This window comes from Lissotriton helveticus, chromosome 5_1 (genome assembly GCF_964261635.1).
Source record: "Lissotriton helveticus chromosome 5_1, aLisHel1.1, whole genome shotgun sequence".
Taxonomy (NCBI): Eukaryota; Metazoa; Chordata; class Amphibia; order Caudata; family Salamandridae; genus Lissotriton; species Lissotriton helveticus.
Genome location: NC_136065.1, coordinates 83,525,114 through 83,550,528, shown reverse-complemented (window position 1 = coordinate 83,550,528; position 25,415 = coordinate 83,525,114). Strand labels below are relative to the sequence as shown.

Genomic DNA, 25,415 nt, shown 5'->3' with positions numbered 1-25,415 from the left:
CAGTGCAGGGTTCACCAGACACTAAGTGAAGTGCAGGGTCCAGGCGTTAGACTTGCATCGTCATTGAACACAGGGTGAAGATCTCCTGTAGCTTTGGCTGCTTGAAACTCGCTGACTTTGGGGACCCCTCACAGGATGAACAACCGTCGGGCCGGGCTGCGATCACAGGCTCCCGGTCTGGGGAAGCTCGGAGTGTCCGACCTCCTCACCTCAAGGTGCAGAGCAGTGGACTGAGCTCGGGGTGATGAGGACAAACCCCTCCCTTCAGCGGCAAGAGAGGTCCTTCCTCAGTCCTGGGGGTCCAGCGCCTCCTGTAGAAGGGAGGCGGCCATCATTCCTGTCTCTGGTCTTCAGCGTTCTCTTCAGTAGAGGTCCTTCCTCGGTCATGGGGGTCCAGCGCCTCCTGTAGAAGGGAGACGGCCATCATTCCCGTCTCTGATCTTCAGCGTTCTCTTCAGTAGAGTTTCTTCCTCGGTCCTGGGGTCTAGCGCCTCCTGTAGAAGGGAGACGGCCATCATTCCCGTCTCTGATCTTCAGCGTTCTCTTCAGTAGAGTTTCTTCCTCGGTCCTGGGGGTCCAGCGCCTCCTGTAGAAGGGAGACGGCCATCATTCCCGTCTCTGATCTTCAGCGTTCTCTTCAGTAGAGTTTCTTCCTCAGTCCTGGGGGTCCAGCCCCTCCTGTAGAAGGGAGACGGCCATCATTCCCGTCTCTGGTCTTCAGCGTTCTCTTCAGTAGAGGTCCTTCCTCGGTCCTGGGGGTCCAGCGCCTCCTGTAGAAGGGAGACGGCCATCATTCCCGTCTCTGGTCTTCAGCGTTCTCTTCAGTAGAGGTCCTTCCTGGGTCCTGGGGTCTAGCGCCTCCTGTAGAAGGGAGACGGCCATCATTCCCGTCTCTGATCTTCAGCGTTCTCTTCAGTAGAGTTTCTTCCTCAGTCCTGGGGGTCCAGCCCCTCCTGTAGAAGGGAGACGGCCATCATTCCCGTCTCTGGTCTTCAGCGTTCTCTTCAGTAGAGGTCCTTCCTCGGTCCTGGGGGTCCAGCGCCTCCTGTAGAAGGGAGACGGCCATCATTCCCGTCTCTGGTCTTCAGCGTTCTCTTCAGTAGAGGTCCTTCCTGGGTCCTGGGGTCTAGCGCCTCCTGTAGAAGGGAGACGGCCATCATTCCCGTCTCTGGTCTTCAGCGTTCTCTTCAGTAGAGGTCCTTCCTCAGTCCTGGGGGTCCAGCGCCTCCTGTAGAAGGGAGACGGCCATCATTCCTGCCTCTGGTCTTCAGCGTTCTCTTCAGTAGAGGTCCTTCCTCAGTCCTGGGGGTCCAGCGCCTCCTGTAGAAGGGAGACGGCCATCATTCCTGCCTCTGGTCATCAGCGTTCTCTTCCCTAGAGGTCCTTCCTGGGTCCTGGGGTCTAGTGGTTCCTGTAGAAGGGAGACGGCCATCATTCCCATCTCCGGTCTTCAGTGTTGTTCTTCAGTAGAGGCCCTTCCTCGGTACTGGGGGTCCCGGTGTCTAGCGCCTCCTGTAGAAGGGACACGGCCATCATTCCCACCTCTGGTCTTCAGCGTTCCCTTCAGTAGAGGTCCTTCCTCAGTCCTGGGGTCTAGCGCCTCCTGTAGAAGGGAGACGCCATAATTCCCGTCTCCGGTCATCAGCGTTCTCTTCCGTGCTGTGCAGAGCTCCATAAAGTTAGAAGGGCACAGTTTATATCCTGTCCTCGGATAGTTCGCTCCAATCCAACTGTCCAGCCAGATTCATAGTTAGCCCCAGACCTTTGGAGGGAACCAGTGAACTTGAGAGTGAACACACACAATCCCTCCTTCCATCAGGATAGACATTCAAGACAAACGTTGCAATTGGCCTCAAAAACATCCTAATGGAGGGTGGGGGCTGTGAGGAGCAGGGAATGGTGGGGAGGCTACAGAGAGAAGGGGGCTGTAGGCACAGACTACAGCCATGACTTGGATTCACCCTACAACAGAAAGCGTTTCACACACACGAGGCCCCCGTCACCACACATGGGAACCTCTTCTCACATGTCCACAGGCACTGCATCCTATGGACCTGGGCCTGAAGGCACCTGAGCCTGACAGCACTGTGAGGCCCTGCTCATGGTAATACAGCGCTATACACATCTGTGTCACAACATGTATGCTGCACTAAGATGGAGCCCAGAGAAGACATACTACACAGAAGGTAGTGTCAGTCACTCTCCGATCTGAGTTTGAGGCGACATCCACCCCACTTCTATACTCGTCTGCCACGAGCCTTTAGTAGCGTCATGGGCTGCTCATGTGAGGGGGATCCACTCGGGTAAAAGCAGGACCTCTCTGGGTGGATCTCAATCTCGCACTCTGATGGAGAGCAGCGCTCCAGATGTAAAGCCCTCGTCAGGGGACCTCCGGTGCTGGTCTCTTGCACAAGAAGATATCCCGGGCCTGGATAGTGAAACGGAAGCAGTTTGTCTTATGGACACTGCGCCAAAACCTTTCACCCTACTGGTCACGCTCTCAATCTGTCTGCTGCCATCCTGCCATGCTCCATGCTTGGGGTCGGTCCTGCTCTCCTGGCTGCCTGTTCCTAGCTGCAGACTCTGCATCAGAATGTTGCCTGCTCTCTCGCTAATCCTGCCTGTTCCCAGCTGTGGCCCTGTATGAGGTTGGTGCCTGTTCTGTTGCAGACCCGGTTAAGGGCTGGTGTCTGCTCTCTCGTTCTAGCAGGTTTATTTTCTCAGACCCCTGTATGAGTGTGTTGCCTCTTTTCTGTTCCAGACACCGTAAGGCTGGTGTCTGATTCCTGCTTCAGACCTTGTAAAGGGCTGGAACTGGCTCTGTTGCAGACTCTCTCTGCAGGCAACTGCCTGACTCCTGTCATAGACCTTAAAAGGGCTGATCTCTCTCCTCTCTCTCTCTCTCTCTCTCTCTCTCTCTCTCTCTCTCTCTCTCTCTCTCTCTCTCTCTCTCTCTCTCTCTCTCTCTCTCTCTCTCTCTCTCTCTCTCTCTCTCTCTCTCTCTCTCTCTCTCTCTCTCTCTCTCTCTCTCTCTCTCTCTCTCTCTCTCTCTCTCTCTCTCTCTCTCTCTCTCTCTTTCTCTCTTTCTCTCTCTCTCTCTCTCTCTCTCTCTCTCTCTCTCTCTCTTTCTCTCTCTCTTTCTCTCTCTTTCTCTCTCTCTCTCTCTCTTTCTCTCTCTCTCCTGCTGTTTGTTTTTTCTCACTCACAGACCCTGTATGAGACTAGCACCTGCTGCCGTGCTGTGCGTGCCTGTTCTCTGTCACAGACCCTGGCTGGGGTTGGGGCCTGCATTCTTCCTGTGTCTGTTCTGTCCCTGACCCTGTATGAGGCTAGTACCCGCTCCCTTCCTGTGACTGCTCTCTGTCACAGACCGTGTAAAAGCACTCTCGTTTTGGTTGTGTGCTCTCTGTTGCAGACCCTGCCAGCGGTTGAGGCCTGCATTCTTCCTGTGTCTGTTTTCTATCACAGCCCCTGCCTGGGGTTGGGGCCAGCACTATTCCTGTGTCTGTTTTCTGTCACAGACCCTGCCTGGGGTTGGGGCCTGCACGCTTCCTGTGTCTGATTTCCGTCACAGACCCTGCCTGGGGTTGGTGCCTGCACTCTCACTGTGGTTCTTTTCTGTCACAGACCATGCCCGAGGTTGGGGCCTGCACTCTCCCTCTCCCTGTTCCTGTGTTCTGTCACAGACCCTGCCTGGGGTTGGTGCCTGCACTCTTCCTGTGTCTGTATTCTGTCACAGACCCTGCCTGAGGTTGGGGCCAGAACTCTTCCTGTGTCTGTTCTCTGTCACAGACCCTGCCTAGGGTTGTGGCCTGCACTCTTCCTGTGTCTGTTTTCTGTCACAGGCCCTGCCTGGGTTTGTGGCCTGCTCTCTTCCTGTGTCTGTTTTCTATCACAGACCCTGCCTGGGGTTGTGGCCTGCACTCTTCCTGTGTCTGTTTTCTGTCACAGACCCTGCCAGCGGTTGGGGCCTGCACTCGTCCTGTGTCTGTTGTCTGTCACATACCCTGCCTGCGGTTGGTGCCTGCACTCTTCCTGAGTGTGTTTTCTATCACAGACCCTGCCTGGGGTTGGGGCCAGCACTCTTTCTGTGTCTGATTTCTATCACAGACCCTGCCTGGGGTTGTGGCCTGCACTCTTCCTGTGTCTGTTTTTTGTCACAGACCCTGCCTGGGGTTGTGACCTGCACTCTTCCTGTCTCTGTTTTTTGTCACAGACCCTGCCTGGGGTTGGGGCCTGCATTCTTCCTGTGTCTGTTGTCTGTCACAGACCCTGATTGGGGTTGGGGTCTGCATTCTTCGTGTGTCTGTATTCTGTCACATACCGTGCCTGGGGTTGGGGCCAGCACTCTTCCTGTCTCTGTTTTCTGTCACAGACCCTGCCTGGGGTTGGGGTCTGCACTCTTCCTGTGTTTGTTTTCTATCACAGACCCTGCCTGGGGTTGGGGCCTGCACTCTTCCTGTGTCTGTTTTCTGTCACAGACTGTGATCATTTCTTTGGTTGTCTGTTCTTTTACAGACCCTACGTGTGGCCGTCACCTGTATAGGACAAGGTCCAGATATGATTAATCAGATGCGGGGTCTGGATGTAACATATTTAAGAACAATTTGGATGTGTGTGGCCAGAATTTCCAATCTGGACGTCTGCTATTGGTACTGACAGTCTAAATGTATATGGGCAGTACTTACAGCCTGGATACAGAGCGCAAACCGAGGGGCTGGCCCTGGGAAGATGCAATTTTTGGGGGAAGGTCTAGGGTCGACTGTCGGATCAGGGATAGTGTTCCTTAAAGAGATTGGTCTTCAGCATTTTCCTAAATTGGGGAGAGTTGGAGCTGATGCCACGTCGAAAGCGATGCTGTTCCAGATCCTGGGAGCATAAACGGAGAAGGCTTGCCTTCTGGATTTTTCTTCTTACAATTTTTTGTCTTGAGTCTGGTGATATCCGCGCTCCTGGTCAGATGTCGTTCCTTGAACGTGTGTAGTTTGTTTGCCAGCTAAGCTGGGGTCTTGTTATCGAGCGCTTTATGCGATGCAGCTGGTCATGAAGATGACCTGGGCTGAATGGAACAGCTAGTGTAGGTCTTTTTTTTGTATTTTACACCCATGTGAGAATTTACATACAGCAATATTTAGTAAGAAAGAGAAGCATAGCTGTACATAGTAAATAAAGTGCTATGTGACAATAAATACACACCTTATATTTTAAGACAGACTTGACCAGTGAGTTTCATCTAAACATTCCATTGAAATAAAACTAAAAATAAAACATTAGGTTTCATACAGCAATATGAAGCTGGAAGAAGCTGCAGAATTGTACATAATAGATAAAGTGCTGAATGTCAATAAATCACAAAAAGTTGTATTGGGAGGCACCCTTTGTGAAAAAGGGAATGGGTCGATAATCGGCAAATAACAAAGGGATCCCTTTTTCTGGTTTTAATAGCAGCTGGGACTAGATGAATAGTCCCCCTACTGAACCTTATTCTATGGTGATCGTGTCAGAAAAATCCAAATTTGGAGTGTTACCACACAGAATAACAAATTTACAAATCTAACATGATGTAGACAATTTTTGAGTAATTCTATGGCAGACTGTTATGGTACAAATTCGGCAAAAAATGAGGTAAAGATAAGTTTTGCAATTCTTAGTATTTATTATAAAAAGAGATTATTAGTCTACTTATTTGTCATCATATTATTAAAATCAAGTTTTCATACAATTTATTCAAAACATAACATTATTAAAACCAGAAAAAGGGATCCCTTTGTTATTTGCCGAATGTCAATAAATTACACAGAATATCCTGATACAAATTCAACTAGTAACTTCCATCTGAATACATCATTAAATAAATAATTTAGATTTCATATATAGTGCGGTAAAGTGCTATGTGGCTATAAATACATATTTAATAACCTTTAACAGGTTGAACCAATGGAAGACATATCATCCCCTATAAAGAGCTGGGCCTGTAAAATTTCATCTAGGTAGACTAATATATAACCTTAGTCCATCCGCAGCTAATGCTACTGGTTCTAGCTCAACTCATAGCTCTAAGACCCAGTTTGTGGCTGGGGACCATATCTCTCGACCAGTCTTTTCTTCTTATGGCCTTTAAGTTTGTATAAGCTGACCTCCATATTATAAAAAGACATGAACCTATTTAGTCACAATACAAACCTTGGGGGGGTCAGGTTTCAGCCAATCCGAGGCGATACATAATCGTGCTACCGCAATGGCAACGAAAATCAGGTACATTTCTTCCTGACCTCTGATATTAGATCATGCGCTATCCACCAGTCCTAAAAGCATCGTTACCGAAGTGAAGCTAACAGGATTTTTGGTAATAGGATTTTAAAAAGCCTCTATTCCTTCAATAAAAGGTATTAGCTGAGGACATGAGTAAAACATATGCACAATATCTGCTTGATCAGCTCCGCATTGTTTGCATTTTCCATAAAATTCAGGTCCCCATTTAGACATTTTAGTAGGAGTGTAGTACAAATTAAAAGCAGTCTTAAAAACTGAATCTACAAATTTGCTGTTAATAGATTTTTTTGCATATTTCTAAAGACTCCTGAAGACATGTTGTTGGTCCATCTAGCCTTGTACTCCACGTAGAAACTTGAGCATCTAAATCATCTCTCTGTATCTCAACCAATAGATCATATATGGCCCGTATACTGTAGCTAAGTCTGGATGCCTTAATGATAGGGATCTTCTCTATTGCATTTAATTCATTTTTTCGTTTTTAATAGACAATCCCTAATCTGTAGGAATTAAAAAAAATCCCTCTTTGGCTAGTCAAACATCTCTTGCAGTTCTGCGGATGAGCATAGCAGATTGTCATTAAATACGGTAAACGGTCAAAATATCGAATCCAAGATATAGACAAACCAAAATATCGAGTCCAAAATATAGAATGGACAAAATATCGAATGGACAGAATATAGACATCAACAATATCGTTTTGAAGGTAAGTAATGTAATATCTAATAAAAAAATATAGACAGTCAAAATATCGAAGTACATAATATAGTTTATTAAAAATATCGAATTTTTTATATATTTTAAGTAATTAATTTTATGTTATTTAATTATTGTGTAACTTAATTCTGTAGCGGGTTGTGGGTTTATATGGGAATAGGGTGGGAAGTAATTTAATTATAATGAATTAAATATGTTAATTAATTAATTGGTATTTATTTAGAATACATTGTTAATTAATTTTTACTTGGTAATTAATTAATTCTTAATTGATAATTAATTTGTATTAATTGATTAATTGATGATTATGTGAATTATATTAATTTATTTACTGTTGTGGGTTTATAGGGGAATAGGGTGGGAAGTAATTTAATTATAATTAATTAAATATGTTAATTAATTAATTGGTATTTATTTAGAATAAATTGTTAATTATATTTACTTGGTAATTAATTCATTCTTAATTGATAATTAATTTGTATTAATTGATTAATTGATGATTATGTGAATTATATTAATTTATCTTTACTAGAGTGGGAATAGTAAAATTTACCCCTATGCTATCCAACGTTTTCCCTACTGTTGCACTCTCTGGAGTAGGAATAGTAATTTTTACCCCTGCGCTATCCAACGCTTTCCCTACTGTTGCACTCTCTGGAGTGGGAATGGTAATTTTTACCCCTACGCTATCCAACGCTTTCCCTACTGTTGCACTCTCTGGAGTGGGAATAGTACGTTTGTACCCATACGCTATCCAACGTTTTCCCTACTGCTGCACTCTCTGGAGTAGGAATAGTAATTTTTACCCCTACGCTATCCAACGCTTTCCCTACTATTGCACTCTCTGGAGTGGGAATAGTAAATTTTACCCCTACGCTATCCAACGCTCTCCCTACTGTTGCACTCTCTGGAGTGGGAATAGTACATTTTACCCCTACGCTATCCAACGCTTTCCCTACTGTTGCACTCTCTGGAATGGGAATAGTAATTTTTACCCCTACGCTATCTAACGCTTTCCCTACTGTTGCACTCTCTGGAGTGGGAATAGTAAATGTATCCCTACGCTATCCAACGCTTTCCCTACTGTTGCACTCTCTGGAGTGGGAATAGTCAATGTTACCCCTACGCTATCATACGCTTTCCCTACTGTTGCACTCTCTGGGGTGGGAATAGTAATTTTTACCCCTACGCTATCCAACGCTTTCCCTACTGTTGCACTCTCTGGAGTGGGAATAGTAATTTTTACCCCTACGCTATCCAACGCTTTCCCTACTGTTACACTCTCTGGAGTGGGAATAGTAAATTTTACCCCTACGCTATCCAACGCTTTCCCTACTGTTGCACTCTCTGGAGTGGGAATAGTACATTTTACCCCTACGCTATCCAACGCTTTCCCTACTGTTGCCCTCTCTGGAATGGGAATAGTAATTTTTACCCCTACGCTATCCAACGCTTTCCCTACTGTTGCACTCTCTGGAGTGGGAATAGTAAATTTTACCCCTACGCTATCCAACGCTTTCCCTACTGTTGCACTCTCTGGAGTGGGAATAGTCAATTTTACCCCTACGCTATCATACGCTTTCCCTACTGTTGCACTCTCTGGGGTGGGAATAGTAATTTTTACCCCTACGCTATCCAACGCTTTCCCTACTGTTGCACTCTGTGGAGTGGGAATAGTAATTTTTACCTCTACGCTATCCAACGTTTTCCTTACTGTTGCACTCTCTGGAGTGGGAATAGTAATTTTTACCCCTACGCTATCCAACGCTTTCCCTACTGTTGCACTCTCTGGAGTGGGAATAGTAATTTTTACCCCTACGCTATCCAACGCTTTCCCTACTGTTCACTCTCTGGAGTGGGAATAGTAATTTTTACCCCCACGCTAACCAACGCTTTCCCTACTGTTGCACTCTCTGGAGTGGGAATAGTAATTTTTACCCCTACGCTATCCAACGCTTTCCCTACTGTTGCACTCTCTGGAGTAGGAATAGTAATTTTTACCCCTACGCTATCCAACGCTTTCCCTACTGTTGCACTCTCTGGAGTGGCAATAATAATTTTTACCCCTGCGCTATCCAACACTTTCCCTACTGTTGCACTCTCTGTAGTTGGAATAGTAATTTTTACCCCTACGCTATCCAACGCTTTCCCTACTGTTGCACTGTTTGGAGTGGGAATAGTAATTTTTACCCCTACGCTATCCAACGCTTTCCCTACGGTTGCACTTCCAGGAGTGGGAATAGTCATTTTTACACCTCCGCTATCCTACGGTAATAATATTGTGTATTTTTAGTTAATATTACATATACATATATATATATATATATATGTTTAAACAGATATGATAGTATTTTTTTTTTATCTAAGTTAAAATAGTTATTTAATAAATTTAAGGTAATTTAAGTATTGTTAAGTATATTTTGGCTATTTATTTTTAATATTTTTTTTATTTTACATTATTTTTAACAAATTCGATATTTATACAATGTGTATATATATATAAACGATATTTTTGGACTAGATATTTTGGTACTTACCTGTTTGTAGATAGGAATTCGATATTTTGTCCCTCGATATTTTGGCTTCGATATTTTGGGTAGTCTATATTGTGTCCGTCAATATTTACTCAGTGATCCATTAAATAGATCTCCTATTGAATCAATACCCTTCTGTTTCCACCTTTCCACCACGGAGTCTTGAAAAATAGTAGGCAGTAGAGTGGCTGCAGAGACCAGAGTGTAAAAGTTTATTTTAGGAATCACCAGTTGTCGCTTAAGCTGAGGCCATATTTTGTAGGGGGCTCTTAATACCTTAAATCTAATTTTCTTGTAATAGCGTGGCTCCAATGTTTTTATAAAGCATCCTGTTGCTTCAATTCCAAGCTCCATCTTATATATAGTTGGATATTCTATGACACCACTCACCCCTTGTTTCTCCAGTCAATAAAATCCCCTTATATTGAATCAACATGCCCAGTAATAAGAGGTAAAATTGGGAAATTACCACCCACCTCGTAATCTTGGCACGGTCATATTTTTAAAAGCCCTCCTAGGCTTTTATATCCCCACAGGAAACTCACACACATAGCGTCTAGTTTCCGCAACCAGAGTTTACAAAGCTCCACTGGCATTGTCCTGAAAAGTACAATATTTTAGGTAAGATTGATATTAACCGTGCCCTCTAATCCAATGCCTGTTCCATCTGGTTGCGATGTTTGATTTTCATCCAGGCTGCTCCCATCACTTAACTTACTGTCCAATGAGTACTCCCTCGTGTGGTGTCTGGTTGGGTCTATTTCCTCTTCGTAACGGTGCCATCTCCTGATATCCTGACTTCTAACAGCGTGCTATGTCAGCACGTGCGTTGACAGTGCAGGCGGATGACAGGAATTGTAGTTTCTTGTCCCGTTGCATCTCCGCGTCCACTGGCAGTGCGCTCACCCTCTGTGCGCCCTGACTGTACATCATCCCTTCGGAGAGCACTGACAGGCGCAGGGCTCATCCGGGAATCTCCTATGAAGGGCCACCAGCCGGGGAGCATGTACAGAGGAAGGCAGTTCCCAGGAGTCCTCCTCAGAACCATATCCTTTCCAAGACACCAAGTACCATAGTTTGTTCTGGGAGACCGTAGAATTCACCACACCCTCGACCCAAAGAGAGATGTCTCTGCGGAGAGAGGGCCACCAGAATCGTCGTAGGGTGTTTTCAATGGTCTTCAGACCTCCACAATGTCCAACACACTGGAGAATATGGCACCAGTGAAAGGCTTGCTGTCTACCTTCCTTGGTGGATAATAGGACTTGCTTTCCTTTCATGGGAATGCCTTGATGCATTCTCCATTCGGGATGATGTCTGAACCAGTCTCTCCAAGTGGCAGTCTGTACTCTTCTCTTTACTTTGTGTAGGAAGTCGTTAGTATGGGTTACACAAATTACTTGGTTAGGTGTGATGATTGCTTGTACGGGGTTCGTTGTACCTTCCATTTGAGTAGTTTGTCTGCTCAGAGCATCTGCTTTCTTGTTGTCTCTGCTGGGCCTAAAGGTGATGACACAGTGATATTCAGAAAAGAACATCATCCACCTTAGCTGACGACGAGTAAGCTGCCTGGTGGATTTCATGAACTGCAGATTGTGGTGATCTGTGTAAACAGTTACTTGGTTTTTCGCTCCTTTAATCCAATGCCTCCATTCCAAAAAGGCATCCTTGATGGCCAATAGCTCCTTTTCGGTGATAGTGTAATTTCTCTCCGCACTGTTCAGCTTACAGGACATGAAAGTGACAGGATGTAAATGCCCGGTGGATGGATGTCTTTGTGATGGCTCCTACTGCTACATCGGAGGCGTCAGCATCTACAATGAATGGTAGTTCTGGATCAGCGTGCGCCAAGATAGGAGCGGAGGAAAAGTATGCCTTAAGTGCTTCAAAGGCGGTTTGAGCTTCTTCATCCCACTGGAAGGAAACGTTCTTCCTTAACAATTGTGTGACCGGGGCCACCAGGGCAGAAAAATGATGGATAAAACACCTATAAAAATTGGCTAAGCCCAAAAAGCATTGTCTGTCACATACGTCCTTTGGGCTGGGCCACTCAGTAATGACTGTCAGCTTCCTCTCAGCCATGATTTGGCCTGCAGGAGTGAGCATGACCCCAAAGAACTCCACAGTGGTGACATGAAACTCGCATTTACTGCTCTTGCAAAAAAAGGTGATTCCTTTGCAAGGTCTGTAATACAATCCTCACGTGTTCCTTATGCTCTTTAGTGTCTGTGGAAAAGACAAGTATGTCATCTATATACAACAAATCGGTCCAGATACTCCCGGAGAACATTGTTCAGGAAAAACTGGAAGGCAGCTGCGAAATTACAAAGGCCAAAAGGCATATCGGGATACTCGCAAAGCCCGTAACAAGTCTTGAAGGCGGTCTTCCCCTCGTCCCCCTCTCGCATCCGAACCAGATGGTAGGCTCCTCGGAGATCGAGCTTTGTGTATATCGCAGCCCCCTTCACTTGTTCCAGCAAAACCGATACAAGGGGGAGAGGGTACTGGTTTTTCACTGTGATGGCGTTCAGCGCTCTGAAGTCCATGCATGTTCGGAGCTCCCTATTGGCCTTAGGTGTAAAAAAAAAAGGGAGGGAAGCTGCAGGCGACCTGGAGTGACAAATGAATCCCAAAGAAAGGTATTTATCTATGTACTGACTGAGATGTAGGTTCTCGGGTTCAGTCAATGCGTATATCCTGCTGCAAGGAACCACTGCCCCGGTATAAGATCATTCTGGTACATCCTGTGTGGAGGTAATTCCTCAGCCATGCTGTCACAAAACACATTAGCATACTTCTGATAGCAGCTGGGTAGTTCCACTTCTTTCTCTGCGGCTGTGGCAATGTGGTGACGCAACGATAAAGCCTTGGACGGAACAGTAGCGGGATATATGCAGTGAGTGGTGCAGAACAAGGAATCCATCTTTAAAAAAATATATCTATACTTTTATTGGTTTTATCCACAAGAAGAACGAAAGAGCCATGGTGCTCCACAATCATCGGGTTGCATCCGGCACGTCACTATCGTATATGGCAGGCATGGAGTGGTGTGGCTCACTGGTTAGAGGCGGAAGACCCGGAAGTAGAGGACGGCCTGGGACCAGGGTTCTATCCCCGACGAGGCAGGGTCGTAGACCAGGGTCAGCAGACTCGATAATTCTCGCCTCGGTGCCTACTTTAACCAGGGATCACACTCGGCAACTCTGGGCATTAGCTGGACTCATCTCCACAACGGCCCCCCACATAAGCCGGGGATGCCTGGTTTCACCTTGGAGATACCCAGTAGGGACCATCTCACAGGGAAAGCCAGGACGGGTTCCCCAGCGGTCTACAGCGCAGAGATACTCCTTCGGGAGTCGATTCTAGCGCTTTAGAAACCCACAATTAATTAATTATGAACAACAACAGAATGGAAACCAGAACCCCCTCCCCTCCCTCCCTCCTCCTCCTCAAAAGAAAGAACAAAAGGATGACCTGATAGAAAAGAAGGAAAATACTTCGGTCTATGGAGCAATCCCCGTAGGCTACTAAGTAGTGGGCGTAACAGAGACAGATGTTGGTGGCGGATCTGCCAGTCTTAACAATCTGAGATATTTGGGACAGGTGAGCTCTGTAAATTCGGATGTTAAGAGCACAAGGAGGGGTGCCCACAAATCGTGAAAGGAAGCTCCGGGGTTGGTTAAAGAGAGAGAGATCTTTTTCCTCGCTAGAAGGGACCGTTGTGGAACCCCAGTGTGTTAGAACATTCTGGACTGCCGCGCCTAGGGTGAGCTCTATTTGTTTGCCTCTCCTAGAAGTAAGCGGGAAGGTGATGGCATTGGGAAGGCCAAGGAGGATATACACTGAGAATCTCGGGACCTGGGTATCGAAGTGGGAGTCAACCTCATCTAGGATCTGTTGGCAGTATGTCTCCAGAATAGGGCAGTCCCTAAGTAAGTGTGTGAGAGTACCTGGGGAACCGCAGGCTCGCCAGCATAGCGGACTACGTGAAGGGTTACCCCTATGGAGCCTTACTGGGGTTAAATACCAATAGGTGGCCAGCTTAGTGGCTGTTTCAATAGATGAAACATTGCAGGCTGTGCATCGGGCTCGGTAGAAAATATCCTTCCATTCTTTCGACGAGAGGTCTCTACCCAGCTCGCCTTCCCAACGCAGTTGACGGGGGGATTTCCCTTTGTCGGGATGGTTCAAGTGAATTTATACAGGTCGGACGTTAAGCGTGCATCACTGTGTCTTGTAATTAACCATTTCTCAAACGGTGTGAGCAGTCTCCCCGCACCTTCCTGCTCCTCCCCATGTGGCAGCCAGTGTCGAATCTGTAGGTATCGGAAGCGCTCCGTTTCGGGAACTCCATGGTCAGTACGGAACTCAACGAAACGGTTCGGAAAGATCAAATAAATGTCCTATGGAGTGGGTAGCTTCTGTCATCCAGTGGTGAATTCCCCATAGTCGAGGCCAGGTGAAAAATCTGGGTTCTGTACGATGGGCGTAATGGAAGATGGGAAAGTTGTGAGTCCCCATGCGATCTAAGTTCTGTCCCAGGCTAACATTATGGGTCGTGTTACTTCTGAGAGGTACATATTGCGAGGCCGCCCCTTGCAGGAGAGGAAGGGAAGCCCCCCCATAGCGGTTGCGCTGCCAGCGACCTATCCATAAAGATAGCCAGTGTTTCTCGGATACAGGGCGTAACCACTGCACCAGGGCCCTCAGCTGAGCCGCCCGCCAGTACGCCAAAAGATCGGAAACACCCAGTCCCCCATCTATCGGGTCTCTATATGTAAGATCACGAGGCATCTGAGCACTCTGAACCCCCTGATAAAGCACTCTATGTCTCGCTGCAAGGCACGTAGCACACCAGAGGGGGGCATTAGCGGAAGAGTGTGAAATAGGTAAAGAATCTGAGGAAGCAGCACCATCTTCACTGCCGCAATCCGGCCTAGCCACGAGAGGGAATGTGGTCTCCATTTGCGGAGGTAATCTCAAACTTGTTTCAATAGTATCGTGTAATTCAACTGCCTAGTGGCAGAGATGGTGGAAGCCACCCGAAGACCCAGGTAGGTATTCGCATCATGAACCCATTGAATCTGAAAAGTACGCTGGAGATATTCCAACGTCTCGGGCTCTAGCGATCAAATCAGGGCTTGCGACCTATGCATATTAATCTGGAAGCCTGAGGCAAGAGAAAACTGACCCAATTCATCTAAAAATGCTGGCAGGGACTCCAGAGGATGTTTCAGGGTTGCCACCACATCATAGGCTTATAGTCAGAGTTTGTGCTCTGACTTCCCGAAGGCCACTGCTTTAATGGCCGGATCATCACGGACTCTTTGAGCTACAGGCTCCATATAGAGGGTGAAAAGGAGCGCTGATGGCGGGTACCCCTGCCTGGTTCCCCTATGAATAGGGAAGGCCGCTGATGCCACACCGTTCCCCCGTACCCTGGCTGTAGGGTTCATATAACTCTGAAAGATCCAATTGATAAATCGGTCTGTGACGCCAGAGTGGGCAAATGTTGCACGGAGGTACGGCCAATAGACCCTATCAAATGCTTTTTCAGCGTCGACCGAGAGGCTCATGCGTTCCGCTGGAAAGCGCTCAGAGCGGTCCATCAGGTGGAAGAGTTGTTTGGTATTATCGGAACACTGTCGCCTGGGAAAAAGCCTGATTGGTCTGGACCAATCAGACGAGGGAGGTGACGAGAGAGTCTGCCCGCTAAAATACCGGTAAAGATCCTTAGGTCCACATTGAGTAGAGATATGGGGTGGTAGGAGCCGCATAAACAGGTATCCTGCCCTGGTTTAGGAATCACGGTTATTAAAGCCTCTAACATAGAAGACGGGAAGGAAGAGGGGTGGGACGACCCGACCGAGTTAAAAACACACACCAAGCGCAGGGCCAAGGTCCCACAAAACTTTTTATAAAAACCCGAAGTGAACCCATCAGGGCCGGGTGATTTGTTGAGCTTCAAGCGAGCAATTGCTGATATGGGTGCCTCTAATTCGGCCGCCTGAGATTGCAGCAGTTTGGCTGTAGCCATGTCATGGAGCGTTCCGTAGAAGTGTCTGAAGGCCTCCACAATTTCAGCGTCCTCGCTACTTTCTCCCCCCTGGGATCTAGTACCGCTGCCACTCTTTGCGCTCGAAGGCGGTTTGCGTGAAGTCGCCCACAACGGTCCCCACCCACATAAAAAGCATGCTTGAGGCGTAGAGCAGCATATTCAGCTAGGTCAAAATCCAACCCCACTAGCTGTGCTCTGGCTGCCTTTAGGAGTTGCCTATCTCTTGTCGGCCGCCGCTATGCTGTTGAAGACCCCTCGAATCACCACTTTCATCGCCTCCCATAGGGTCGTCAAAGATATGTCTGGATTGTCATTAGAGGATAAATAGTCGGCCATGCTTGCTTCAATCTGTTGCACCACGGAAGGGCGTTGAAGCATAGTTTCACAAAGACGCCAAAAACGGCGAGTAGGGCGCTGCTGGGGCATGGTCAGTGAGAGTCGCAGTGCGGAGTGGTCAGACAGGGGACATTGGAGAATCTCCACCTCTCAGACCTGCCGCATTAGGAGGTTAGAGGTAAAGAGATAGTCAATTCTGTTGTATGTTTTATGGGGGGGGGGGGAGTAGAAAGTGTAGGCCCTAGTGTTGGGGTGTCGAAGTCACCATATGTCGGTCAGTCCAGCTTCCACAGCAATCGCTTCCCTGCGTTGGACAAAGTCCCCTTTTGACCCCACCTCTGCCCAGAACGATCCAAGTCACCATCCATCACTATAAATTCCCTCCTAGCAGCACTGTTTTGTCTGGTAGGCCCCGGAGTTCCTGAATTACTGTTTTAATGAAACCCTCTTGCCCATTGTTGGGGATGTATATCGAGGCTACGGAGAACATGTGTGTATCTAAGGTGAGGGTGTAAGCCAAGAACCTCCCTTTAATTTCTGGTCACTTTTTACCAACCTGCCCTGGGAACCTGGAAGACACCAATATAGTAACCCCAGCGGTTTTGGAAGTGGCCGACGAGAACATCTGGTGAGGGAATGCCTTTGATCTCAGTCTATGTGTATCAGCAGGGAGCAGGTGCCTCTCCTGGAGTAGGCATATATGGGCATCCGTACGCTCCAAATAGGACAGAAGGGCTTGACGTTTGGTCGGGTTGCTTAGCCCCTTCACATTGAGGGACACAACTTGGAGGTCAGGATGTCATAAGAATGTGGACGCGGATTTTCCATAGCCAACAACACTGTCCCTGCAACCTCACCAGCATCCGGCCCGCCAACCCACCCACTGAAGAACCCAACTTCCTCAGATGCATCCTGCTCAACACCCGTTGTGCCCGCAAACACGCCGTCGAACTCTGGGACCTACTCGACACCAACATCTCGGACGTTGTCTTCCTGACGGAGACCCGACTGACCCCCTCCTCGGCACCTGACATCGCCATAACCATCCCGGAAGGCTACAAGATCACCCGCAAGGACTGCACCAACGGGACAGGAAGAGGAATCGCCATTGTCTACAGGAACACTCTCAGAGTCTCAACCAATGCCGACGACACCCTCAGCACTGCCGAACACCTGCACTTCCAGATCCACACCGACCCCCAACACCACCCTCAGAGGAACCCTCATCTACAGACCCCCCCCAAACCCCGAACGCAGTTCAGTGACTTCATCACCGACCTCGTCAGCACACACGCCCTCGCCTCTACGGACTACATCCTCCTCGGGGACCTGAACTTCCACCTCGAGAACAACTACGACACCAACTCCTCCACCCTGATCGACAACCTCGGCAAACTCGGACTCAGACAACTCGTCAGAGCACCAACACACTCCGCCGGCCACACACTTGACCCCATCTTCTCTGCGAGCACCCACGTCTTCTTCGACCGCACCACCGAACTCCACTGGACCGACCACCACTGCATCCACTTCACATTCCAGAAACCCACCATACACCACTGCACCCAGCAGATGCCTCGCCGCAGCTGGGGCAAGGTCACTGAGGACCAGCTAACTGGCGCCCTCGCCCAGAGCCCTCCTTCAGACCCGACCGACCCCGACACTGCAGCCCACAGCCTCAGACAATGGATCAACGACTGCGCCAACACCCTCACCCCGCTCAGGAAGCCCACCAACACCCACACCAGCAAGAGAGCCAGCTGGTTCACCGAAGACCTCCAGGCCTCCAAGCGAGCCTCCCGTAAACTAGAGAAAAACTGGACCCACAAAAAAACACCGGAAAGCTACACAGCCAACAGGAAGGCCACCCGCCAACACCACCAACTCATCAGATCCGCCAAAAGGACCGCCTTCAGAGACCGCCTAGACAACAACGCACACAACAGCAAAGAGCTCTTCAGCATCGTGAAGGAACTCTCCAACCCCAGCTCCAACACCAACGACATCCCACCATCACAAGACCTGTGCAACTCGCTGGCCACCTTCTTCCATTGCAAGATCGCAGACATCCACGACAGCTTCGACACCGTCATCATCTCGGCAACATCCAACATCCCTGCTCCCACGACCATCAACCGCCTGCTCGCCTGGACCAACATCAACGACGACGACACCATCAAGATCATGAACACCGTCCACTGCGGATCCCCGAAAGACCCCTGCCCACACCACATCTTCAACAAAGACAGCCGCACCATCACACCCCACCTCCGGAAAACCATCAACATCTCCTTCGAGATAGCGACCTTCCCAGGGAGCTGGAAGCACGCAGAGATCAACGCCCTACTAAAGAAACCCAAGGCGGCCCCCAAGGACCTCAAGAACTCACGACCCATCTCCCAGCTCCTGTTCCCGGCGAAGGTCATCGAAAAGGCCGTCAACAAACAATTAACCAGCTTCCTCGAAGAGAACAACATCCTTGACCCATCCCAGTCCGTGTTCCGCAGCAACCACGGAACCGAAACTGCCCTCATTGCCGCCACCGACGACATCAGGATCATGCGCGACCATGGCGAAACCGCTGCCCTCATCCTCCTGGACCTGTCCGCTGCTTTTGACAGTCTGCCACCGCACACTAAGAGCACGCCTCCACGACGCCGGAATCCAAGGAAAGGCCCTGGACTGGACCACCTCCTTCCTCTCCGGGAGAACCCAGAGCATCCGCCTCCCCCCCTTCCGCTTCAAAACCACCGAGATCATCTGCGGCGTACCCCAAGGCTCATCTCTCAGCCCAACGCTGTTAAACGTCTACATGGCACCACTTGCCCACGTCGCCCGACAGCACGACCTAAACATCATCTCCTACGCCGACGACACCCAGCTGATTCTCTCGCTCACCAAGGACCCCCACACCGCCAAAACCAACCTCCATGAAGGAATGAAGGCTATCGCTGACTGGATGAGGGACAGCAGACTGAAGCTGAACAAGACAGAGATCCTCATATTCGGCTCCACCCCCTCGGCCTGGGACGACTCCTGGTGGCCAACGACACTAGGAACACCCCCCACACACACCAACCACGCATGAAACCTAGGGGTCATCCTCAACCCCACACCCTCCATGACAAAGCAGGTCAACGTTGTCTCCTCCTCCTGCTTCAACACCCTCCGCATGCTTCACAGGATCTTCAAGTGGATCCTAACCGAAACTAGAAGGACGGTCACCCAAGCACTCGTCAGCAGTAGACTAGACTACGCCAACGCACTCTACGCAGGAGCCCCGGCCAAACATCTGACACGACTCCAACGCATCCAGAACGCCTCCACACGCCTGATCCTCGACATCCCCGGCCACAGCCACATCAAACCCCACCTGAAAGATTTGCACTGGCTCCCCATCAACAAGAGGATAACCTTCAAGCTCCTCACCAACGCACACAAAGCACAACACCGGACCAGCGTACCTCAACAGATGACTCGGCCTCTACCCCCCCTCTTGACAGCTCCGCTCCGCAGACCACACCCTCGTCATCGTCTCCTGCATACGAAGAGTGACCACCTGCAGCAGATCATTCTCCCACCTCGCCGCCAAGACATGGAACACCCTCCCCATTCGCCTCCGACAAATCAAAGACCTTCTAACCTTCAGGAGACTCCCCAAGACCTGGCTCTTCGAACAGTAGCAGCTTCCCCCCCTCAGCGCCTTGAGACCCTCACGAGTATGTAGTGCACTTTACAAATGCTATGATTGATTCATTATAAGAATGGAAAATGAGGTGCAATAGTATAATACGACCCTTGATAAACATCGGAGGAGGAGGAGACAACCTAAATGAAAAGCCTCAAACAACAAACGTAGAGGAAGAAACATTCCAATGAATAGTTCACAAATGTCCCAGGCATTTCGCCTGTGGTGAGACGGATGGATAGCAGGAGCCCCCGCCACCCCCACCATCCCGGACCCAGCCATAATAGCCAGTGTGACCCTACAAAGTGACAGAAATCAGCGCTTCAAAATTGTATAGGTCAATCTGCGTTGTTGGAGTCCTCTGACCGGGTCTGAAGGACTGCGGAGCGTTCTTTGGCAATCACATCTGGATCCGGACGAGAGCCAGCTGGCGAGCCGCCGACTCTGCCATCGGTCGTTGTTCCCCCCCCCCCCCCCCCGATCGGGCGGACGCTGTGGGTTTCACCGGCTCGGCGTGGTCAGACTCCGGCAGTCGCAGAAGAGATGTTGCTACATCCACAAAACGTATTTGGCGAAGTCTGCCCTCCCATTTGAAAATTAGCCTAAATGGATGCCCCCAAGAATAAGCAATGTCTTTGGATCGGAGAAATGCGGTGATGGGGCGAAGTCACGTCGTTTCTGTAGAGTGGAGGCCGTTAAGTCTTGGAAGAGAAGAGGCCTACAGGAGCGAAATTAAATGGGATGGTTGGACCGTGCCTCACGGAGAATGCGCTCCTTAAGCTTGAAGTCGTGGGCACAAGTCAGGATATCGGGAGGAGGGGCCATCAGAGATCTCTTGAGACCCACTCGATGTGTCCGGTCCAGTCGGAACTCCTGGCCCGGGGGACCACCCAGGATGTGACGGAACAAGTCCACGACGAAGGCCTCAATGTCTTGCCCTTCTGTCCCCTGAGGTACCGCCCGGATCCGAATATTATTTCGACGAGAGCGGTTCTCCAGGTCCTCCGCATGGGATTGAAGATCCAGATGTTGATTGCGCAGCCTGAGTACCTCCTGTTGGAGCTGGGACACCTCTTCATCTCTGGCCGCTGTCTGATTCTCCAAGTCGTCCGCTCGTTCCCCCACAGAATCAATGTCTTTGCGCATCTCGCGGATTTTGGTAGTAAGATCTTTCTTCATGGTATGAAATTCCCTGGTGAGGTCCACTAAAAGAGATTCTAGGACCTTACTGGTAAATGGTCTGCCGAGCTCTGCCCACCCCCTCCTCTCAACAGCCCCTCCAGTATGGGTCATCGTCTCTGTTCCACCGCCTGCCACTTTAAGTAACCAGTCTTTTACTGATCTGTCCTTACGAGCTCTGGCAGCGGCCATTTGTAGGAGTCTCCACTCCCAATTCACAATGAGGTGGTCGCGTGGAGGGTTAGCACGTAGCAATGAGATCCTTGTAACAGGCCTCCAGACCCTGTCTGCAAAAGTGTCTCCCCGACCCCTGAGCCGCGCTAAAGAAAGCTGTGCAAAATGTCTGTTCCTGAGGGAGCTGTGTCACGCAACTGGGGACGCCTCTCGGTCGGTGCTCAGTGGCAATGTCTAGTGGATAGCGAAGGTTCTCCTCCATGATGGTGCCCAGGGATAGTGAAGGAATACCCAATGTCAGGGCCACCAATCCCTGGACGTGCTCCCCAGCTACTGCCCACCTCCTGGAACTGTGAAAAAGAGAGGACCTCAGACCTACAGGGGTAAGAGGGCTCGAATCACACACCGCCGTCACCTCTAGGGCCCCACACCCCACGTGACACTTGCTGGTGTAGGGGCCCCCTTTATCCTTATCTCTAAGGTGTTGCAGTGCTAGGCAGCCTGTCAGCGTGCGGCATATACAGTGTCGAGACTGGTCCCTTGGTGTCTAGCTCTTCGCTGTCGTCAACACTCTCCTCCCAGGGAGCACGGGGGAAGGCCTTGTCTGTCTTCGTGCAATGGTCTGGTAAGAGGGAAGTATCGCGCCCTCCTGATTGAATCCGTCGGCTCTAGCATAGTAGTGGTGACTCTTAGTGGCGAAGTATGTAGAGCGCGACGGTGCCAAGAGGAAGGGCCCAATACTCAAAGTGCGCCTGACAGTCTATTGCACAGCAGTATGGTTCACCTCAGCGGGGGCAGTGGGTATATGTCGCCCTCCACATTCCTCTCAGGGGGCGTTGGGGAGCAAGGCGCTGTCCGGCAGGGCACAGTAACCGGAGGCACCGCCACCAGTCCAAAGCTTGGCGTAATGCGCCTCCCGTGGAAGTTCTGAATAAAGACACAATATCCCAACTGGTATTATTAAAAAGGCGATTGAACATGTATGCGAAAAGCATTGCGTGGACAGAAGCAAGGGGACTCACTTCGTTTTGAAACGTGCTCATGGCATCATATAATTAAGGGAAAATAAGAAATACAGTTCTATCAGCACTGTACTTAAATGAATAACAAAACAACCCGAATTGGACTTGGTGCTCAGTATGTGCAAGTGACATAAAAAGTGGCGACGAAAGTAATAATTGTGATCAGCATGAACGTCACATGGTATAGAAGTGTTAAATATATACAGTGAACCAAGAAAACAATGTGGCTTCAAATGAATAGCAGTACCAAAGTGTTTTGATTTGCAGGAATAATTTGGACGAGCCACAATTGGAATTGCGTCCTTTATTGCGCTGAATGGTCAACGACGTTTCGATCCTCTTTAGTTGGGTTCATCTTCAGGACCGGGTTGTGGTTGGAAAACGGTGCTGGAAACACTTAGGTGGAACTAGATCGAGTCCAACGAATAATTAATCATCCTGTGGCTGCCTGCTGGTAATTGAGGCGATCCATCTTGGGGGCGGTGTCAATAAATTACGGGAGGCAGCGTATTCCGAGGAGGTTCTGAGAGCGATGCCTTGAATTAAAGGAACCTGGGGCTGATTTAAGCAGCAATGACCGGCGTAGACTCGCCACGTTCGTCTGCAGAGTGCCGTACTTTACAATCCTGTGGAAGTTCGCCGGTCCCAGTGCAGCTGTGAGGGGCCCCTATAGTGATGGGCTCTGGTGTGCTAGGGAGCACACGGAGGGGCCAAGGCCTACAGTTCTGGCGTGCTCACCTTAGCGGGGATGACACAACTCCTCCTGCGGGTTTATTTCCATGCTGCCATCTTGTCTCTGTGAAAGAGGTATGCTGCATGTACTCCAGGCCCCGGGTACCAGCGCCTGTTCTCTTCAATCCTCCCACTTGCGGCCAGTGTACAGTGGGGGACACCCGCAGACTGCAGCGAGAACGTCCTCAAGCCACAGTGCCGGACTTTACCGCTTCCGATCAGCTCCGCAGCGGGATTGCCACCGGGCCCTTCCAGCGCGGCATGTCCCAGGCTCTGGAGACGTGAATCAAGCAGGCGCGCCGCACGAAAGGCACAGCAGAGATGCGAGGACTCGTGTCTGGTCCGGTCAGTGTCCAAATCTGCCAGAAGAGTCGTGCTTGTTGATGCTGTGCAGGTGAGGCCCAGGTAACGGACAGGAGTGGTGGGTAGGCACGTCCTACTCTGCCGCCATCTTGGACTCGCCCCCATCCATCTTTAATGTCACGGTAGACCAATCAACGGTTAGATCATGCTTCTGGAGTCAGGGTAACCCTAAAATCACCCTATATTTGAGAGCTTGGATGATGTCAAATGTAATTAACTCACAGTGGTCGTCCTTGTACCATACCTCGTGCTCCCTCATATTAAACCGAATGGGAACGGATTCTAAGAGTTTGCCATCCACCGCAAACACACTTTCAGGGGTTCTCTTCTCAATCAGTTCTACTCCCAGTCTGAGGGCTTCCTTTTCGTCCATGAAGCAGCCTGTGGCCCATGAATCCACCATGACTTGGATATGTTTCTTGACCCACAACAAACTCCATGATGATGAAGAATTGTTCTGAACTATCACTGGAATTGTTCTTCATTGAAGGGATTTCACTAATGCTCAAGGATTCTCCTTCCTTTCTCCTCAAGCAAATCAGTTTTCGACGACTTGTCCGCTGCCATTGCGCCCATTTGTCCAAACTTGGGACGACTGTTTCTAGGCTTAACAGGGCCCTTTTTTCCCGCAGTATAAACAAAGTCCCTGTTTCCGCCGGTATTCCCATTCATTGGGTGTGAGAGAAGCCCGGATCGCCCCTATCTCCATGGGTTCAGAAGGAGTCAATCCGTGCTCGGAGGTCTTTGGCTGGTTAAAGCGCTGAGGTACTCGTTCCCTTCTTCTGTGGTCACCTTTACGTTCCTTCAAGCGATGGTCCAGGCGCAATGTTAGTTTTATCAGTCCGGGGCCGGTTTTTCGTTGAGGATCCACTTGTGCTAGAACATCCATTTTTTTTAATTTTTATTTTTTATTTAAAAAGTTTTATATAGCCCTGTCTAGACCCGGAGGTATCAGAGCGCTTTACATGAGCATCAGATCATAGTTACAGGTTACATCTTTACAAAGGTTACACAGTTCTTAGAGCATGGCAACATAGTTACTTGTAAGGTCGAGATAAACAATAAGCACAAATACGTAAGGGGAAAAGCAGGCAAGGTGAGAGATTCAGGGGAGGGGGGGTTGGAGCAGGGGAAGTAGACAGATAATGAAGGCGGGAAAGAGGAGGGTAGGGTGAGAGACACAGCATGGGACGAGGAGGGGAAGGGTGACGGGTACACAAACCGGTAGACGAGTCAAGGCAAACGTCCAAAGTCCAGTAAGCTGTGATCCCAGGGGAAGTGGTATCACTTCCCTATCTCTGTTGCGAGAGGCTCCCTTTGCGCAGTGGACTCTCTCAGAGAGGTCTCTGAGACTCCAAGGCCTACATACTGGATCCTTCCCCAGAAAGGGGAGAGGGAGTGCTTTGGCAAGGGGTGCCATACCATATCTCAAGTGTGAGTGGCTCCCTTGGCGCAGTGGACTCACTCAGCGGGTTCGCTGAGACTCCAGAGTATAAATATTGGATCTTTCCCCAACAAGGGGAGAAGGAGTGCTTAGTCAAAGAGCTCAAAGTACAAGGGGTAGGCAGAGTTGCAGGCAAGGGGAGAGATTCACGGGAGAGAGGATAGGAACTAGAGAAGAGACAATAAGGAGAGACGAAAAGAAGTCTGCCTAAAGACCGACTGGGTAGGTGACGACCAAGGAGGGAATCCACGGCCCATCTCCCCTATAGCTAAACTAAGTAGCTCCATCGGGCATCAGACAAAATAGTTCAGTCTCAAAACATTGAGAGAGGAGGGAGGGAGAGACATAAATAGAGGGAGGATGCGGTAGGAGACGACAGGAGACACGAAAGGAAGTGCAACAATGTGGTTCAACAATATACTAGAAGAAGATTAACAAGTAAACATTAAATCAAACAATCAGCAATACAATTAGGGGAGGAGAGAAAAGAGAGAGAAAGTAGTGGGGCGTAGGGGAGGAGGGAAAGTGAGGATAAGGGAAGAGAAAACCGTAGAGACGAAAGGAAGTCTGTCTAAAGACCGACTGGGTAGGTGACGACCAAGGAGGGAATCCACGGCCCATCTCCCCTATATCTAAACCAGGTAGCTCCATCGGGCATCAGACAAAATAGTTCGGTCTCAATACATTGAGAGAGGAGGGAAGGAGAGACATAAATAGTGGGAGGATGCGGGAGGAGACGACAGGAGAGACGCAAGGAAGTGCAACAATGTGGTTCAACAATATACTAGAAGAAGATTAACAAGTAAACATTAAATCAAACAATCAGCAATACAATTAGGGGAGGAGAGAGAGGAGAGAGAAAGTAGTGGGGGGTAGGGGAGGAGAGGAGAGAGAG

The 25,415-nt window shown here is 49.2% G+C and overlaps 1 protein-coding gene across 1 annotated transcript in view; it reads left to right on the top strand.

Annotated features, from left to right (window-relative positions):
- Positions 1-25,415, top strand: part of LOC144754173 (E3 ubiquitin-protein ligase TRIM39-like) — an 80,477-nt gene that overhangs the window by 1,417 nt on the left and 53,645 nt on the right. The window lies entirely within an intron of this gene.